Raw genomic sequence first — 15,497 nt, 5'->3', positions numbered from 1 at the left:
GTTTCTTGAGAACTGCGAAGAACTTTCATGTCTCGAGGACCTGCAGCAGTGGACAGATGTTTGATTGATGAGCCTCCTTCATGTCTTCCATCTGCCTGGAGCCCGAGACAAGAACCTGGCGCGCTGGGGCGTGGCTGGGGCTCTGACCTGGTCTTCATAAAGGTCGAGTACTATTGTATGCATCCCATAGCTTCCTTCCCAGAAGCATTTTCCTTGTGGGTAAAATGGAATCATGATGTCATCTCTCCTTCAGAGGTTTCGTCCCCGTGCAATGAAATAGTGTCGTCTGTGCACGCAACAGATATCTTCTATTCCAGCTGAGGTTTCCTTTTAGAACCCATGTCCTTCCACAGTGGACGAGAGAAGGTAACTTGAACATGCATCAAGGCTGACTTGAATGACGGAAGGGCAAGGAGGATAGAGTCTTTTCTATTTTCCACATCTGCCATCCAGGCTCTCGTCCGGTGTCACTGACCAGCACTAGAAGCCACAGGCCCGTCTGTAGTGCTGTTGATCTAGAGAGAGGCTGGAACAAATGAAACAATGAATCTGTTATCTTTTGCACCTCCCGCACCAGTGCACTATGAGCTGGAGTCCCTCCGGGCTGCTGGATGCACGACTTCCAGTGGGTGGTAGGATTCTTGGGCAAAAGTTAGGGTCTCCATTGAGAGAAGAAATCACAGTCCGCTTCCGGTGATTTAATCTGACACCTTACATGGAGCTATGTGGTAGTCACACCCCTCAGCTTCGGCCAAAACGAGGGATTCGCAAAATTTTTACAAGTCACTCATCTCAAGTCCTATTCTAGATCCACAGCAGGAAAAGCAATTCAATTCAACATGTTGAACTCAGTGCAGCTGTGGTACTTTGTACTTTGCAATGCTTTGCTTTTTTAAGTAGAGACCCTTTCCCACATGAAGAAAGAGAAACTTGGTGGTATTTGTATCCTATCATCAATGAGATGAAAACATCCTTACTGGTGGGGTCCGGGTTGATCTCCACAGCTCCGGTGTCTGACACAGACCGATACTAAGCCATAGTGAAGTCCATGTTTCAAGAGTGGGCACCCACACTTAGCCAATCCCTACTGGAAATTTTGATACCTTCATCATGACTTTTCCCACTCGTTTGTATGCACCCTGTCTTTGCAGGCGATGCATGATCAGTCTTCACTTAGAGAATTAAATGGGGGGACGAAGGCGTCGGCCATGCGTGCTCATGTCCTTCCCTTTCCAGTATTCCCCGGGGACCCACAGATCACAGGGGCTACACGGTGTGACCGATTAGGACTCAAGAGCTCCGGAAATGGCATTGGCAGAGGTCAAGAGTGCGACTAGAGATGTTTGTGGGCTGGAACACTCTGAAGTGGACCCTGAAACGAGGCGCTCTAGAAACTCTGAGCTGAGTTACTTTGGTACGGTGGAGTGAAGAATGCCGTGCTCTTAAGCAACAGGTCAGTTCTACCTCGATCCTGGATCCGGGTCAGTATGCACCAAAGCACTGCTGTAAAAAGGCAAAGGAAAGAGCCAGGTACTCAGCCCAACTCATCCTTTATTGCTATGCCCTTGGCCAAGCTGTTTGGCCTTCCCAAGCGTGTATTTCCCCTTGTGAACAATAGATCCCATAGGAACAACTTCAGAGGACAGCACAGAGAATTGCATACCCCAAGGGAGAGATGGGTGCGCCCCTCTACATGTGGGAAATAGAAAATCTTCAGTTAAGTGTACCCCCACGCCATAGGACAAAGTCCTTTGAACAAAACCTTTAACAAGCAAGATCTGCCCTGACCCATTCCAGGTACAGCAGCTGTTAAACTTTGACAGGGCCGAGTGTGTGGGAACAAAGACTGATTTGCCATTTGTGCAGCTTAGGTGCCTGGCGGTGGCCAAGCACCTGTTGGTCAGATGCTGTTGGATCTGAAGCTGGATCAGAGTCCAACTTCAGCAAAAGCACTTCAGATTCCTTGGAAGAAAAGATTCCTGTGGAATATTAATATGAACTGTTATTATAGATACTCGCCAGCCTCGCCTTTTTTATTTTGTATCTCCTCAGAGATTGCAAAGTGAAATCTTCCAGGAATGGCAGTGGATTGGCTTTGGTTCATTCCAACAAGGATCTGTGAAATTTGGGATTTCGGTGTTGCTTGGACGTGTCTAGCTCCATGCTTGACACAGTGCACCAGAGAGGGCCAGATTAAGTAGTCAGAGTATCTTTAACTCAAGGATAATGCTGCCTTGCCATTGCAGTGATTCAACGTGGGTGACGGAGAAGGGTGCAATCCACATGCAGCTTCATGTATGAGATGTGCTGGTCTGGGCATGGGAGGGAGGGCTTTCCAAAGGGGAAAGTTCTCCTTCCTACTGTCTGACTTCCCCTGCTCAGATCAGGCCCTGTTGCCAGGGTGCTTTGGAATGCCACAAACCTGTGCCCACCTGGCTCCAATCCCTTCCATTGTTCTCTGGCCTAGAGTCTCTCAGATCTGCCAGCAGCTTCTTTTCCTTGTTTGCTCTCTCTCTCTCTCTCTCTCTCTGAGTGTGTGTGTGTGTGTATGTGTGTGTGTTTGTCTTTCTGGGATAAAGTTTATTTCTCAAGCTCTTGACAGTCTGGCAAGGCAAACAAGGTTGCCATTTTTGTTTTGTTTTGTTTTCCGAGTATGGCCATTTTTAGCCCTTTGAAAACAATCCCAAGACTTGGGAGGTTATAATTTGGGACGCCATGTGCTCAGGCAGGCATTCAGGTCTTATCGTGGCTGGGGGAAGACGCGGAAGGAAGGAAGTAGAAGACAGATTCCTGTGGATGATTTATCAACTGTGAAAGGGCTGAACTGACAGAATTAAAAGATGGAATGGCAGAGATGACAGGGATTTGCAGACTATTTTGGAGATTTGAATGTGGAAGGACATGTTTATGTGTCTATAGACATATGTGTGTAGAATGTATGTAGATATAAACATCTCATCCATATACTCACCTCCTGCTTATGTAAGTCAGCCTTTGGCGGATGCATTCTCTTGGGCTCCACAGAAGGAAAGATGGAAGAATCCGGAACGTAGGACTCGCTGTCTCCACGCTGTGAAGTCAGCATAGGAGGCACCGTCACCTCCGGAAAGCCAATACCGGAACCAGGGTCAGAGAATTCAGTTCCACCACTGGCTTTGGATGACATACAAGGTGACAGAGTCAAGGCCGAGACTCCATCTTGCTCCTAGATCCAAGGGGAATCTGGACAACTCAGTCCCAAAATAGTCGGGGAAGTGCAGAGTCTCTGGAAACTCATCAGACACAGGTGAGACGCCATCTTTCAGCAAGGAAGACAACCCGGGTGACAATTTTAAGAAAAGGAAACCTTGCTGGACACCGGTGGCTCACACCTGTAATCCTAGATATTCAGGAGGATGAGATCTGCAGTCATGGTTTAAAGCTAGCCCATGTAGAAATTTCCATGAAACTCATATACAATTAGCCACAAAAAAATAAAATAAAATCATAATGGAGGTTTGGCTAAAGTGGTACAGCACCAGCCTTGAGTTTAAAAGCTTAAGGCAAAGGGCCCAGGCCCTAGGACTGGCACTAAATTAATACAATTTAACTAATTTGAATATAAAAGAATATTTTGTGAGTGGGATAGGTAATGATTTTCATCAAAGAGTCATGTAGAGCCAAAAGGGCATTTCAAGAGAAAATCAGCTCATCATTTATTCCAAAAACACTCACCGTTATGTACATGTATTTTCCCTTCTAGGGATGGTTTTTACATGACAGCTTTTTGGCAGCGTGGGATATATTTACAATGATTTTGATTTCTTTTTCTTATCTGTGTTACTTTTAAAAATCATTTATTTTTTTCATTTTTATTTTACAAATGGTGATAGAATTTATCTGTGCAGTGTATCTTTCTCAGAGCAGCCCTTGGAATCATTCTCCTCCTCCCAGCTACTCCTTCCCACAGTAATCACATCTTGTTCCCCACTTCCTTCCTTCACACGCACACGCGCGCGCGCACACACACACGTGTACATCTATGTACACACTAGGTATTATGACTGCATTTGGCCCCATTTCCCTTTTCCATTCATCTACTCATCCCACCCCCTCCCCCCCCATTAAAGCATTTGAGCTTCCTGAGGTTTAGGTTGCTAAACTGTCTGTGAATTGGATTTTCACTGCGGAACACACTATACTTCAGTCAATTTCATCATGTGTGTTTACATGGGAGGTTGTATTCAGGGCTCCAGGTCACATGAGAGAAAACAAGAAAGCATGCAATCCTTTTTGTTTTTGTTGGACCTGTCGTCGTTTGTTCAGTGTGATTGTTTTCCAGATCCATCTATTTCCCTGTAAATGACATGCTTTTGTACTTCCTAATGGGTGAATAAAATTCCATTGTACTCACATACAGACATAGAGACAGACAGACAGACAGACAGACAGACACACACACACACACACACACACACACTTCTCCCTCCACCACGGACAGCACCCACAGCCGACCTGAAAGCAGACGTCCACCAGCTTGCACGAATCCTAGTGACATCTTTCTCCAAATACGCTGTCGTGGGCTGCGGAAGGGCCTTGATTTGATATACAATTCAATAATTCCAAATACTGGAACAGTCTCAGAATCATCAGAGAAAAACACAGGTAGCAGTTATTATTTTTGTATTAAGAGGATAGAGTGTGTCTGGTGGGGATTGGTGCTATGACCCATCTCAACACGTTGCGGAGGTAAAAGTGGATGAGTTCCTTTATCCACAAGCTCTCAGAGAGCAAGCATTGGGGTGTCTATGGCTCTGCTCAAGCTTCCCCTGGTATCAGTGAACCAGGAGTACTTACACAACAGCTCTTCATTAATCAATCACAGCTAACTTTTCAATCATGGGGTGGTGGATATTGTAAATATTGGTATGCAGTAAGCATGTCATATTAAGCATGATTATTAGTCTAGGCTATGCGTAAGAATCCACATGGTACAGCAAACTGGTATTCACTCAGACACACGTATTTCCCAATATGAACACCATATCTACAATAAAGAAGAAACAACTTGGACTGTAGACTGTTTTTTGGACTGTAATCATGGGAGGAATGCAGAACATAACATGGAGGTGTTAAATACCAGATCTGTGATAAATATAAATATCAAATGTGTTATTTTGATGTCTATGGGAGATAATTGGATTTTAAATTACCCATCTATAAAGAACAGAATCTATAGTGCAAAAAGTTTATGGAAATAATTATAAGAAAAAGCTCAGTTGGCCTCACATATAATGTAAAAATACATGCATATATATATAAAATATATGAAATGTTCAGTTTCCATTTCCCGCCCCCAGACTTCTCAATAAAGTTATTTCAACAAGTTTATAAAGCATAAACTGAACTGAATTTTAGCTTCCACCTGATGAGAGGAAGGAGGATGAATCCTGAATTTGTAACCGATGTGGCATTTTCTAGGTTCTTGTTGCTGTCCCTTTGACCAACGGAAACTGATAGGCCACAGGACAGCTCTGTGTGGGCTCGAGGACCACCAGGATGTTGCTGTGAGAGGAAAGAACGTTTTTAGAAGTGTGCCCCGTGCCTCCCCCCCGCTTCACTTATTTAGTAAATATTTGTTAAACATGGTTATGAACCGTGCACGCTGTTTAAAACCACTTTAATCCTCACAGTAACTCACAGGACCTCCGTGTGCCATTCCTGTGTCCTCTCTGGCTGTTACTTTCTTCTTCCCTCAACCTTTTCCTCTTGTACACATCCCTGCTCACCCTCCACTATGTCTTTCCAAGGATCTGATGTCCTGGCCATTTACTTCATGGTTCTCTGTACTCACTTTGAAGACAGGGACTCTGTCCTTTTCATCCTTCGGTTGCAATCAAGTCCTCTTTCCTAGCAGATAACGTGAGGTGAGTGTGTTGTGTCTTTCAGGTGTGAGACTATTCCCATGCTATACAGCCTGAAGAAATCCACATTTTCTTGCACGACAGCTGGAAAATGAATTTGGTTCCACTATTAATTTATCAGATTTCTCTTGCGCGTCAGATAACACCACCGCTCACAAGTTAAGATTCTTGATATTTGGATGGCTGTTCGATGCGAAGGGGCTGGAGACGAGCTTTCTCGTGAAAGCTGTGGAGGTGGCGTCAGGAAAGAGCATGTGGTAGATTCAATCCACTGCTTTGCTACCTTAAAACCAGGCATTTGTAAATATTGAAACTTAAGAATATGTCAAGTGATGTCCTTTAAACACGTAGCTGTTCAGATGGGGTATCAATGACATCATTTTCCCTTTCTCTCTAAAAACGACAGGAGATTTGGGCCTCAGTATCCCTTTGTCCATTTCTAGTTTGCTGCTGATAATGTACATGAATCTAACCTGCCATGTAAACTGTCTGCTAGTTTCTGTATAGTTTTTGCAGTGATGCGTTGCCAAATAAAGTAAAAAGCAAAAGAAAATGAAGGAAGGATGATGACTTGGAACCTGTGGCCCGGCAGGTGGACATCCGAGACTAGTGTGTGGTTCAAGTGAAGCCACTAGGTTCCAGAAACTTCCATTGCTCTGCCCAGGCTCTGAAACCCTCAGAAGCTGTGGGATCCCAGGACCCCAAGTTAATCAGACTCAAGAATGCTGAAGAAGAGTCACTCACTCACGGGAACACGGAAGCTGTGAGCCAGACCAGAGCTCCGACCCCAGCCTGTCTGTCTCTCCTGCAGCCCACCTGGAGAGGTGCAGTTCCAGGAGTAGAACCTCCTGGCATCAGATAAGACCACTTGTCCCTTCTACCTCACGACAGGCTGTCCCTGGAATTGGGCTGTCGGGCTTGTGGGATGGCCCTGGGCTTCTAAACGGACCTCATGACCAGGGAAGTCCAGTTTGGCTGTGGAGCAAGCCCCCTACGCCTGCGTTCACTTGAGCTGATGTGAGCCCCGACGTCTTTATCTGTTCCGTTCAACACTACGATGCCACCGCCCTCATTGGGTGGGCCAGGTGTAGACAGGAGCTGGAGGGAGCACCTGGCGGTGCCTGCCTGGCTCATTGTGGACACATGGTAGTTGGTGTGGTGTACACTTGTGCATCATTCGTAGATACCCAAGCTGTGCTGAAGAGCAGTGTAAGTATGCGCTGGTGGTTAGGGAAGGGAGCTGCTTGTTCCCCTGAATGAAGTTTGGTTATGACCGTGGGGTTCTATAGGGAAACGCAGCTGAAGAGTTTCCCAAGCTCTGTGTCCCACCCCTCCCTCCTCCCCCTGGCCTGGGGGGACACAGAGAGCCTGTTCCCGAGGGCGAGCGTGTGATGGTCCATGGCTCAGTGAGGCCTGGGGGGTAAGTGCCCGAGTCTGGCATCTCTCTTTGAGCAAGAGTCTCATACTTGGCCGTCTGTCCACAGACACCACGGAGACCAAGGACTTGGCTTCGCCTCTCCCTGCCACTCTTTCATTTTGGCTCTCAATTGTTCTGCACCCTGGAGAAGACGGTATTCATGTCGAGTGGGAACCCCTGGGAAATAGCACGGAAGGCTCAGTTCTGCCCTGCTCCGTGTCTCGCTAAGCACTTGGTTCACAGAGTGCAAGGACATGCCCTCACCTTACGTTTGGGAGGAGACAGCCTAGCATCACCCAGGGCTCCCTGTGCCCACTGAGAGCAGGACTGGACTGGAAGCCTGGCGTGCCTGGGGCCAGGAACTGGGCTCCCCTCACATCCGGGAACCTGTAGCCCAGCAAGGGATGCCACCCTGGCCTCTTTCACCCATCTCCTATAGCAGCATGTCGGGTAAATCCCGGGAGTGTGTGAGTCCCAGGAAACTGCTGCTCTGCCTTGTAGCTAAAGCAAGGTCCCTCTGGGCTACCGTCAGCTCTTCTGCCCTCCAGCTTAACAGCTCTGCCATGCAGTGACATTTCCTAGCCTGAAGAACCTGGAAGACTACCTTTGATGCTTGGCAAGTACTAAGCAGTCACGAGAAGTGCTTTCCAGCCTCACACAGAGCCAGAGCCTCAGTGTGTGCTGGGTCCCCAGCACCTCCCAGGGTGAGGCCGGACGGGTCAGGACCAGTGCTCTTCCTCTGCACCTTCCCCTCCCAGGGGCTCCCCCGGCTTCTCGGACCCCAGCCACTGGCAGGAACCTGGGCCCAGGTGAACGCCTCCTGTAGAAGGCAACCTTCTCAGTAGCCACCAAAAGGCTCCAGTGACTTAGCTCAGTAGCTCAGGAGTCAGCTCTAGAGGTGGACTTGGCCTAACAGGCCTGAGCATGGTTGAATAATGGGGACCATGGCTGATTTCTTTTCTGTGGGTGACAACTAACACCGCAAAAGGACTTCCTTTGGCTCACAACACTGATCTAAGGCAGAGCATTATGGTCACCTTGCTCAGGGTCCTTAGGTAGCACCGGGCATCACACAGCAGAGACATGAGTGTGTGTGTGTGTGTGTGTGTGTGTGTGTGTGTGTGTGTGTGTGTCTCCTTGGGTCTCTCTCCTATTGCAAAGCCACCGGGTTCTCATCGTGGGGCTCCGCTCCGATGACCTTATGGATCTGAGAACTGAAGAGAAACGTCACAAAATTCAATGCATGTCCTCCGTTAAGGAAATGGAAGGAGGAGGTGGGTTGGGAGGGATGAGTGAGGACACTGAAGGGGGACATTGCTCAAGAGGCATTGTATTCATACACGGCCTTGCTGCGTGACCACTCCTCTGTACAACTATTTAAAGAGGGTAAGAATAGATTAAAAAGAACGCTAGCCATCTCTCAAAGGCCCGTCCTGAGCGTTGCAGGCAGATTCGGTGTCCACCCTCTTCCTGCCTCACAGAGATGAAAGCGCAGCGTGAATTTCGGGGGGGAGAAAGCGATGTGGAGACCTCCTAGCCCAGCTGCTCTCTTCTCTCCACCATGTGTTCGCAGGGGAACCCGGCTGTGCCTTTGGCTCCAGACACCGTGGCTCTGCACAGTGCAGTCAGCCCTTTTGCCATGCCTCTTTGTGCTTCCTTTCTTCAACTCTCTTTCCTACGTTATGGCTCCTCTGGGATTGCAGGTACGTGCTGTCTTGAGCTCTGTCCCTGAACTGTGAGGCCCAGAACAAAGCCAGGGCTCTGCATGGACCTACCGACCTCCGGGCTGGAAAGCTCGCTGGCCCTCCAGATGCCCGTCTGCGGAGTCCTGTGTTGACATCAACACTTCCGCCGGGCTGCGCCCAGGTTCGGTGGAGCCTGGGATATCCTGACTGTAGCCCTACTGACAAAGGAATAGAGGACGGAAGAAGAGGAACTAAAGCAAGCATCTTCCCATCGATTCCCGTCTGTTCCAGTCTCCTGGTTTGCCGAGTTCCGCATTGGGCCGTCACACACAGCCATTCCAGCAACCGGAAGAGCAAAGCCCTAATTGCTGTCAGGAGCCAGGAGTGCTGAGAAGATCTCCGCGACAACGCGTGGTGGATTATTTTTAATCTGGACAAATGTCAAAAGCTTTAGCAGCTCAATGCCAGCCCTCCAACCTCGAGTAAACCTTAGATTCTCTGCGAGGCTGAGGAGCCTTTCCTGCCGGTGGGACATTCGCTGCGAGCTCGGCACTCAAGTGTTGGCAGCGATGGAAGCCAAGGCCAGGGCACCAGAAGCCGGCAAGGCGGAGAGCAGACGGGCCCAGGCCTCGCGGCAAGGTGGGCCGGGGGCAGGACCCCTTCCAGAGAGGTGAGGGCCCGTTAGGTTCAACAGTCCCAGTTCACCGCGGCTGACGGGCAAGCCGCAGCGCCTCGCAGAGGCGGGCCTGGGTCACCCACGGGGGCCCTGCGGCCTGTAATCTGGGAATGGCGTTTCAGCGTGGGTGGCATTGTTCCCCGTGGGCTTCTGAGAAGCAAGGGCTTGCTGACCTGCAAGAAGACGCAAAGGGAGCCGACCGCGGAGCTGCTCGGGACGGCGCGTCGTGTGGAAGGCAGGAGACAGGGCCACGGTGTCCCCGTGCGGCTGGGGTGGGCCGGCCGGCCATGCGGAGGCCCAGGAGTGCATCCCAGGGCCCAGGACCACGCTCTCAGGCCTGGCCGTGGACACAGCATAACCGCGAGGTTACAGCTCAGGATGTGGGTCTCGGCCCGTCACCCAAGACCACCCACAGATACGCAAACACCCCAAAGGTCTTTCCAGTTTTCAGCGCCATTCTTGAAATCCCATCCGTTTAACGTTCCCTCTGTAGGACACGGTACGCCACCACTAAGGTGGTGGCTCTGGTTGATACTTATCGCTACCCGCTTGACCTGCTGAATAGTCCCGGTCTGGCGGGCTTCGCCATGGTCAGGGGTACAGAACGGCGAGGAAGACGATGCAGCGTCCCCTCCTCAGTGCTTTCTACACATGCCAGCCAGCCCCTCACCTAACCAGGGTGGCTCATCCCTGAGTCTTCTCGGAGCATTCTGCCACCTGCGGTGTCTTTCCTGCTACACTGTGAGATTCATCTCCACGTACCTGAACTGTCATGAGAACAGCATGGTGTCCCGCCAGGGGCCTCTGGGTAAGGCATCCTGCCGCTCCTCCGGGCTCCTGCTCTGCGCCGTGGCCGAGGCTGTCACACAGGTAGGCAGCAGAGGAGACTCAGGCCTGGCCCGGGGCTGCCTGGCTTCCCCAGACACCCCTGTGCCCAGCAGCTACCCACCACCTGGTCTTCGCCCACGGAACTTGCTTGGCTCACACCCAGAGGTGCCTGGGTGCCGCTGTGTCTGCGATGAGGGCGCAGCAAGCCATCACCGGGCTCTCACGAGCGCCGGGCTGTGTGTGAAGAGCCCGGATGGAGCACTGCCAGGGAGCTGAGTCTAGTGACATCTCTGTCCATGGTGGCGCATGCACTTTTAAAAGGAGAATATTCTACAGGGACCTAGAAAAGAATTTCCTTGAGGAACCAGAAGTTTTGTCCTCTCAAATAAGAACATTGTACATCATTAAAGTGATGATGAGATACCTAAATTAATTTCATTAATACTGACGAATGTATACGTACATGTCCATCTAACTTGATTGTATGATTTGCGGCATTTTCCTCTGGCCAGATGACTGGATCCGCGGGCTCATTTGGTCACCAGAGTACCTTTGTGCCCGAGGCTCTGTGTTGAACAGAGACAGAGGCCCCTGGATGGACAGCTTTGGACAGGGTTGAGCGATCAACCTGCAGGAGGACACAAAGATCATCGTCTAACATGCTCACCCCCAGCTCAGTGACAGCTCTGCGGGTTTCCAGCGGCTTCCAGCCCACTTCAGAAGTAGTACCAACACTCACCTTTTATTATTACTTAAGGTGAAACACGTCCGGAAAATCTGTTGCTCAAACAATTCTGCAAACTGGAAGGAACTGGTTTGTGGGACAGGGCAGGTGTCATCATTTTACCAAATGACACGGTGTGGAATTCAGCTTTGTGGCCGCGAATCCATCTTCCTTCGAAGGGATGGAAATGGAGAACTTCTGTTGCCTGGCAACCCTATGAGGTACTCGCGCTTCCTTGGGGAGTGAGGAGGAAAGAGGGGTTCCACTTCCTGCCTGGGAATCTGTTGGCACCCCACCCAGTAAATGTGACTTGACTTTGCATGTACCAGGGGAGAGAGGTCCTGGCTCTCAGTGAGGAAGCATTGGGGTGCAGGAAATGGGAGTCTCTTGGTGGGGACCCCCGCTTGTTTTCTGAGCACGTGCCCCTCGGATCTGTCCCTCCGGCAGAGCGGAGCCCTTTGGGCTACAAGAAATGCAAGGCTGGGAGAGAGAGAGTCCCAGGCCTTTCTCTGGGTTGGCAGTGGACGTAGGCAAGGCCTAGGCCGGAGCCCGGTCTGCACCCTGTGTAGGCCTTGCAGAGCCTCTCCTAACCCGGCAAATCCACCTGCGGGGGGGCGGCGGGGGGGCGAGTGTGGGTCTGGCGGAAGGAGGTTTGGGGAGCATCACTCTGGCTGCCCCCACGCCCCCCCCCCCAGCACGTTAGTCTCCTGCCCACAGCGTGCACGCTGGCCGGCGGCCAAGGCGTGGGGATCCTGCCAGGCCGCCCTCCAAGCAGCCTCTCGGAGGCAGAGCGCCGACCACAGGCTGAGACCGGCTCTCCCAGCCCAGCTGTTTTCCAACCGCAGCTCAAAGCGCGTGTACCTTCAGGGAGGAAAGTGTGAGCCGCCTGTTCTGACAGCCCGTCGCCCGGGCCAGAGCTGGCCAGGCCGTGCGCACACGCTGCCACCAGCTCTTGGCATGGCTGGCTGTCCTGGGGAGTCGGCGTCTCAACTTTCCGTTCAGCTGGAGTCCCAGAAGGGAGCAATAATTAAAGAAAACTTTGTCAGTGTTCAAACTGAGTGAAACTGTTGTTGTTCATGGTTACTTTTCTTCTGCTGCTTCTCTTTCTTTTTTTTTTTTTTTTTTTTTTTTTTTGCCATCTGGAGCCACAACCTGTCCAGTTTACGAGCCCAGATCCTTGTCCTGTTTACTCCTGTCACTTGTCTGTCGAGCCTTGTCACGGCTGGTTCTCCACAGAGAAGAGATTTGCTGGTTATTTTCGTCCCCTCCCCTGCACGCCAGAGCTGTTCACTGAGTCCTGGCTCCCCGAGCACCTCCATTTCCCCGCCTTCCATATGCTGTGGAGATATTCCTGCCTCCACCGTGCGTGTGCGGGGCCGTGTGCTCCTGTTCCTTGGCACCTCCCCGGAGACAGCTGTCCATCTGAAAGGCCAAGCAGGCCACGGGGATCCAGCGCGGCCCACAGCTCCGGCTGCAAGTTCAAATTCACAGTACGTTTCGGAAGTGACAAAGGGAGAGAACAAATGGCTGAAGATTAAGGAACTCACAAAATTAGCCTAATCCTAATGAATGTAGACTGCGAGTTACATAAGTGTTCGGAGCAAGTTGAAATCACTTGGTCTTTGTGCGAGGAGAGACGGTGGGGCCCCGGGACAGGAGGAAGGGTATCAGGGAGGTCACCGGAACGCAGCACCCACGGGGACACCACAGTTCGTGGTCCTCACTGAAGTTCACTCCTCATGGCTGATGGCCAGTCGGTTCCCACACAGTGAACGCGGGGAGCCCGCTGAGTCGGGCGGTCACAGGAGCACTCGGCATCCTGACTTCGCATTCTACATCCCATGCTTTGTGATTCTGAGGCACTTAGTTAAGTACTTTCATTCTGTGCATCTGTCATGCAGACACAGCTCCTAAGAAGTAGTCATTCTTTATGTAGCTTATGGCATTTACTGGATTCAGCAAAGAAAACTCCAGCTTCCTCCCAGTGCCTTTCAGGATTTTTGATCCCGAGTTTTCCCGAATCTGGGACTCAGGGACAAAGGGACCGATTAACACGGTTGTGTTTCTGAAATCAGAGAGAGAGGCGCTTGATCCAGAGTCCCCAAGTCACCCTCCAGAGGTTCTGCACCACTACCGAGAAGCCATTTCAGTGAAGCCCGCAGGTCAGCCTCTGGAGGGGCCCTGAGGAGTGGAGGGCCTTCGGTGTAACACCAGGGAAGGACAGAGGATGAGCTGTGGGGTCCCTCCCACTTCCTTCCTCCTCCGGGAACAAGGCAGTTGCCATGGAAATCACACCTGGGTGATAGCTTGTGTTGACTCACAGCTGTTGAAATACTAACGTGACATTGGAAGGTGGATTTTTTTTTAGTGTGTGTGTGTGTGTGTGTGTGTGAGAGAGAGAGAGAGAGAGAGAGAGAGAGAGAGAGAGTTAGTTTAAGGAAAGCCTGCTACAACCTTTCTGACAAGGAGAGAAGCCAGGGTTGTCCAAGCAAAGGTGCCTTCTGTCTCTCTAACTCCCTGATCTGGAGGAGTAGGAGCTAGAGGAAGAAATTCCAGAAGTCATTTATAGGTGCTCTGTTTGGAGCTAGGCGGGGACAATGGTTACATGGCTGTAAGTTAGTTTCTTATCCAGGCATGGCAGTACAACGTTGTAATCCCAGCTGTGGAGAAGTGGTGACAGGTCGATTTTGAGGCCATCTTGAGCAACACAGTGATCAAAACAACCCAAAAGATATTAAATCCACGCTATATATACATGATCGTTTCCCTTATGTCGTAGATGAGAGGAACAGGGCTCAGGGAATTGGGAGGCTGCTCTAGACCTTCAGCTAGTGATTGGCCGAGCTGTGACTCAGATCTCAGCAGAAGTACTTGTTTTGTCCCTGACTCGTTCCTGTGTGCTGTGCCGAGCCCTGCGACTATGGGTGCCTGAGATTCTTCCCTTGCGAGTACAGAATGTGGTCTCATCCCAAGACAGGTCTGGCTGTGGCCTTTGACTTCTCCCCCAATGTTCACAGCTCTATGACACCCGACAGCATCTCTATAGTGGAGGAAGGGCCAGCAACATCTGGCCACACAAAATACACAACCACAAGTGAGGCTCAGGTGAACTGCCCGGTCTGGTAGTCCCATCTCCTAGCATTACCATGTGACACCCTGGTCAGGCAGCGAGAACTGACTCTAAGACGAGAGAACACAGAGGTTCTGTGCCACAACCCCTCTCAGATTCGACCCTGTGCTTTTCTTCTTTTCACTGACTTTGCTTCTTTCCTCTGTAGTAGACGGCAGCCCAGAGGCAGCAGACCTGTGAACTCTTACAGGGCGTTCCAAAGCAAGGCAGCCTGGCGAAGCCCTAGCCCAAAAGCTGGCCTGAGGCTTGAGGGGTGGGTTAGGGAAATGTGTCCTTTAACTTCCGGTAGGCCTAACCTCTACTCTTCGATCCAGGATCTGCCCTTTGAATCCGTAGGAAGTATCTTCTGTTGCCTGTTTCTGTTAAATGGCAACCTAAGACGCAACTGGGTATGGTGGTGAAGAATAGAGGGCAGAAGATGGCAACGCCATCGATCTTAAAGCAAGCTGCGAATTCCAGTCTGCTTCTAAAGAGAAGAGAGGAAAGCTGAAACAATAATAGGAAAGCTGTAACTACCTTCACCAGAAGGCTCGAGCCTCAGTGTTGAAACAGAATGGAGGCTTCATGGAAGCGCGGCTGAGGCTAAGAGGACTGGCTGGGGTCACTGAGACCTTAGGAGCACTCAGAAAGATGGGGAGATACAATGAATCGGCCAGTCTAAGGGGAAATGGCCTCCTGGATTCCTGGCCAGTGCACTGCAGGGAAGTGTTAGAATCACAGATGGTCACAGCCAGTGAGCGGATGCTTAGGGTTAGAACGTTTGTTAACACGGAGGCCAGACAGGGAGAAGTTGAGCTTACAGCTATATCATGATCCAGTGAAGAGTAAACGGAAGTGAGCAAATGAGAATTCTTCTTTCAAGGATTCTGGTTAAGAATAGAAGGATATAAATGAAGCAGTCTGACTGTTTCATCCATACAGTAGAGTATTTTAAAGGACTCATTCTCAACCAGCCTGCTTACTGGGGCTGCATTGCAACGATATTCATTTTTAGCCATGCATCCTTGAGCAAGATCCGGAACCTCTCTGTAGCCAGCATCCCCTCGAATAGAGTTCACAGCGATAAAGACGGAGACCAGGAAAAAGGTGCTAACCTACTCCACTGGGTTTTGTAAACCACAAAGCAGTTGGTGT

The sequence above is a fragment of the Perognathus longimembris genome, chromosome 8 (genome assembly GCF_023159225.1).
Source record: "Perognathus longimembris pacificus isolate PPM17 chromosome 8, ASM2315922v1, whole genome shotgun sequence".
NCBI classification, from domain to species: domain Eukaryota; kingdom Metazoa; phylum Chordata; class Mammalia; order Rodentia; family Heteromyidae; genus Perognathus; species Perognathus longimembris.
Note: the sequence above shows the minus strand (reverse complement) of the source record.